Consider the following 5,392-nt stretch of genomic DNA (forward strand, 5'->3'; position numbering starts at 1 on the left):
CCTATACTTCAGTTATTTATTTAAATTCTTCTGTCTCGTCTGTGGCTTACACACTCTTACAGATTTGAGCAACACGAAATGAACTGTCGCGTGTTCGAATTCTTATCCTGTACCGGTTCGGGGCTTATGACGAAAAACAGTTCTAATGCTTATGTAAGTCCAATAAGAATTCAGAAAATCTAACAGCAGACGAGATCAAATCTTGGATCAGACTGTAACACCAGGCAGAGATTGCTGAACTTGAGGTAGAAACCTCGGGATACCCTGATTTCCCATCTAAGGAGTACTGTCCCTTGTACAAGTTTATAAACTCTCCACAATAGAGGAGACCAAGTAGGATTTGTGGTTCCCACAGCAGTGGTTATGAATAATTCTTTTTTTCTTGTATATAAGGCCTTGTATTCTTTAAGTCATCAAAGGTTTCGGAGGAACATGTCGCCTCTCTCTTCAGCGTCGAAGAGCAAGCAAGTCAAGCTCTGCTTACTACCTGTTTCCCACTGATTTCATACTTGGTTTATTCTTCTACCCTGAAGATGAAGAGGAACTATTGCTCCGAAGCGTCAGTTGATTTTCATCGGATTACATGGTATTATCTCCCAGCGGCTAGAAATCTTCGAGGAGACCAAGTTTCGAGTCAGAATGTAGCAAAGCGAGGAAACTGCTAAAGTGATGGTAAGGGCTTTGAAATGGTCTGATCCCTCATGCAAAGAACGTTATCTCTTTTCTCAGTAAGGATTCAGAAAATATCTGCAACAGATGAGACCAAGATTCGACTGGGTCTGTGGCTCCAAGAAGAAACCGCTGAACTGAGAGCAGAGGCCTCGCGATGGTCTGCGTTCCCACACAAGGAGCCATGCAGCTTCTCATAATGCTCGCAGTTGAATCAAGACACGCTGAAAAGGTTAAACTGCACCGCGCTGTGAAAGAAGACATCACACCAGAAGGAAGTGTGTGGCTATCATCAGCATCTGGCCGACTTAACTCGTGGCAGATCAACTAACCAGCTAACTTCATGCAGCTGAGCCCTTCTTAAGGAGCCGCCAATTATGCAGCTATTCAAGAACTTCCCAGCATTTTATGGAACCAAAGTTTCATTGTCGTGTTCATAAGAGTCCTCCACTGGTCCTTATCCTAAGCCAGATCAATCTAATCCATACTATCCCATTCTATCTCTCTAAGATCCATTCACCTGCGCCTTGGTTTTCCTAGAGGTCTCTTTCCTTCTGGCTTCTCCACAAATATGCTATATGCATTCCTCTTTGCCCTATTCGTGCTACATTCCTTGCCTATCTCATGTTATCCTCCTTGACTTGATCATTCTGAAAGAAAAGTTATGAAGCTCCTCATTATGCAGTTTTCTCCTTTCGTGGTAAAACTGTTCCCGTCTTGAAATAATTAAGAATCATAACATGGTGAAATATTGGGGAGTAGAGGTATAGCTCCACCACTCTTTACATCGGCACTAGATGGAGGTGAGTAGAGAGCTTCACGCTCCGGTCGAATTACCCCTTGTATCCGTTGGCTAGGAGGCTGAGTGGCTCCCAGAGCCGGTCTGGATGCTTTCTAGTAGAGAAAACTCCTTGTCCCTGTCCGGAATCAAACCCCGGTCGTCCAGTCTGCAACCCGTCACTACACCGACTGACGACAGGCATTCCAATTGATTAAGGGAGTAAGTAGAGGCTCAGAGCATTTCTGAAAACGATGAAATGTTTGGGGTAACTGTACACCTATTGCTAACTTCGGCTCTGGAATATTGTATGTTCTGGTAGCTACTTGCTTCAGCCGCCTTTACTCAACATGAAATCAATGTGCATTGGTGGTGTTACAAAATTATCCATAACCTAGACCTTCGAGGTCACGTGATACAGAGCAAATGTCCCGTATGTTCGCTGCTATTCTCACCCGCTACTGAATATCCTGATGATGACGCAATCTCAAACACGTTTCGAACACATGTAATGACGGCGGTATTCTGTGATGTGACACCATATAGTCTGGTACACGATTACAAATATCATTCCAGAAGCCCTCAGATCTTGTAAAATAACCCTTGTTCCATTCTTGTACTCACAGACATATACTGCATTATGGAGGCTTTTCAGAGTGGAAAATTTGCTGTTATTGCGTTCATGCATGCACTATTAGATATATCACGGCACGTTAGCCATAAAGTGATAGGACAATTTATTTATTAGGATTAATAGTAGTATCCTACTCGGCCTGGGGGTGTCGGCAATGTATTTCCATGGAACCAGCTCCCGAAAGTCGTTACGAGGGATTTATGATTGATGCCGTGCGTACTACAATGCAAGGGCCATGTAATACAAAACTTAATGTCACTTGGAGAGGTGCTGCAGGCCAAGGAATTGCTGTGAATTGCTGTGCATATGTATTAGTAACTGCAGTGTGTAGTCTGGAGCCGGGATAGCTCAGTCGTTGTAGCGATGGGTTATCGTCTGGACGGCCGGGTTCGATTTCTGACAAAGGGGAAATTTTCCTTTTCTCCAGAGGGTCCAGACCGGCTGGGGGCCCACCCAGACTCCTATCCGATAAGTATTGAGGCGCGGTTTCTCCGAGGGTAAAGCTGCCTGGGCGTGAAGCTGACTATTCACCCTCATCTAGTGACAAGGTGGAGATATATCTCCACTCCCCCATATCTCTTCATGGCATATTCAAATTAATACATAAGCCTGCAGATCTATGAGCAGGACATGGGCAATGCTGAGAAACAAGTCTATTGATTACTAGTGCATATTCTTGCCGGACAAATTCATTGCTGATAATGAATCAAATTTGTGTCTTCCGTCAGCACTGGTAATGGTGTTTCTGAGGCGGGGAGTCGTGAAGGTAGTAACGTAATGATGTTTATTTCTTCCTTTCTTCTCAGTGTCCCGAAGATAAAAACAGAGATAGTAAAGCTGTCCCTGTAACAGGCCGTGGAGGCCCATAGGGTTGTGAGACGTCGAGACTCCCACATTTTCTAGACATCCGGGGCACAGATGGCGGTAGGGTTGTCAACCATACGAGCCGTCCGTCCTTTACACCCAGGAAGATTCCTGATACTCATTTCCGTTAGAGGCTGAGTCGACCCCCGGGCCATAATGCATTTGGTAGGATTAGGTCAATTTAAAAATCCAATGACCTTATCGGGAATGGAACCCATGAGCTTCCGGCTTCTAGCATAGTGACCCCTAAAAGAAGAGATGCGCTTAATTATTTACACATTACAAAAGGAATTTCGTATAGAGGAGTGGAAGTGTAGTCCCAGTTCTCCTTAACATTTGGCGCTAGATGAGGTGAGTGATCAGGTTCACGCCCCGACCGCTTCATACCTACTTCATCCACAGCGGGTACATGACCGAACCTACTAGGACACATTACGTCCATTACCGGGATTAGAACACCGGTCCTATAGCCCGCAGCCGTTCACTTTACGAGCCGAGATAGTAAGATTTTTCTTTCAGCTCTGACTTTACAGAGATCGATCGATCGGTTTCGCTCGTTCCCTAGGGACCACCCTATTGTGCCGATTCCTCGTCGGACATGATCCCGAGGGACCCAGGGACCAGACATGTTTGTATGGATGGAATGAACCTCTAATTTCAATGTGTCAATACGTCTATAGCAAACTACTTTTTGGTTTGGGGTGATGATATACGCCCCCCTGGGGGCCCAGAGAACTTAACCGCATGCACGCTTCCCTGGGGAATACGGAGAATTCAAGCCATGTTCTGTACTGCTGATAGCCATTCGCTCTCTAATTCTCCTTTCAACAGACGTACAGCTGAGGGATCAGTGTATTGCAAACAAAATTGTTCGGAAGCACCATCCATTAGATTCACAACCGCTGTTGAGTCGTTCATTCGCCAAGTACAATTAGAACGAGGACGAGATGGGCATGGCATGTGGCACGCATGGGAAAAAACAATGTATGTTAGATTTTGGTGGGAAAGCCAGAAGGAAAGACATGGTTAGGAAGACCCAGATTCGGGTGGGAGGTAATACTGTAGCGTGTAGACCCTTATTGTGTAACAACCTCGGGACAAACAATGAAACAACATCTGCTGCTAGGCAACATATTCTTAGTAGGCAAGTACACGCAGCCATTACTGGGTAACACCTTCGCAAACAAACATACTCCCACGGAAAAGATTTCGTTACAACAATGAAATGTGTTTTCTATGCGGTCCGTGCCGAGTTGTCATAAGGAGGATAGCTGGAGTTGTAAGGGAGTGTGTGAAGTGAAGTGAAGACTTAGTAAAGTTGTGAGATATTCGCAGGGCTCTAACGAAGTGAGCGAAGTAGCTGAATAATCTCCGCTATTAGAAGCAGTTACCAGGAAATGACCGATGAAGATGCAACAGACTGAAAAGACTTAGCGTGTGCTGTAGTGGTTTGTAAAGTGTTGATATCAGCGATTGCCCTGTAATTAAGCGCAGTCACGAGTCGTGTGTTAAAGTGGCCAAAACCTCGACGTCTCACAACCCTATGGGCCTCCACGGCCTGTTACAGGGATAGATTTAACTTTTATTATCATTTTTGTGCATGTATTTATTTTCTTCATTTCTTTGTTTGTGCTTATTCTATAACCGGCCTTTGGGCTCCTGAATAAGCATATAAATAAATAAAGAACATTATTATTATTATTATTATTATTATTATTATGTCATAATATTATCTTTACTATTTCAGATAATTATCTCGGTTGGCTTTTTTCATTTTCTTAGAATTTTGTTCCGATAAGCGCCGTAGAGGGCAGGCGAATTAGGGTTATCTCCTCTTTACTTCTGAGTCACTGAAAGAGTGACTCAATCAGGATGCGAACCTGTAATTATCAAGACAGAGATCTCGTCTCCGCAAGTGCACTGCACTCGCCTCCTCTGTCTCTCTCTGTTTAGCCACAGAACCGCCAAACAGATAACAAACTATCTTCCTTCCTCCTCTTAAACTCGCAAAAATTTCACTTCCGATTTCCGGGCTCTCCAAAAATCAACCAATCCCATTACACTATTACCTTCAGTACTCCCCACCACCTGTTTCTCCACATTGGACGCTCTACCAATAAGAATCCAGCGTGTGGTAACCGTAGCCAATAGCAGCTTCCTTTCCCCCGTCTCTCCTCAGCGCTTGTTGGCCCAGCTGCTTCGTGCTATCATCGCTGCCCCCTCCCCCCGCTCTATCACTTAGATGCTCTATCATCGCTCGTACAGGGAGATGAATCTCTACTTAACTCCGCCATGTTTTGTTGGGTGTTAAAGCTTGTTGCTGCTGCTTGGGGTGCTGTGGGGGGGTGGGGCGGGGAGAAGAGGGGGGATGCTGTCGTACCTCGTGTGAGTGTGCGGATACTGCACTTAGTGTCTGACTGGGAGGAAGCAGTCTGAGAAACGTTTTG

Source organism: Cryptotermes secundus, unplaced genomic scaffold (genome assembly GCF_002891405.2).
Source record: "Cryptotermes secundus unplaced genomic scaffold, Csec_1.0 scaffold1149, whole genome shotgun sequence".
Classification (NCBI taxonomy): domain Eukaryota; kingdom Metazoa; phylum Arthropoda; class Insecta; order Blattodea; family Kalotermitidae; genus Cryptotermes; species Cryptotermes secundus.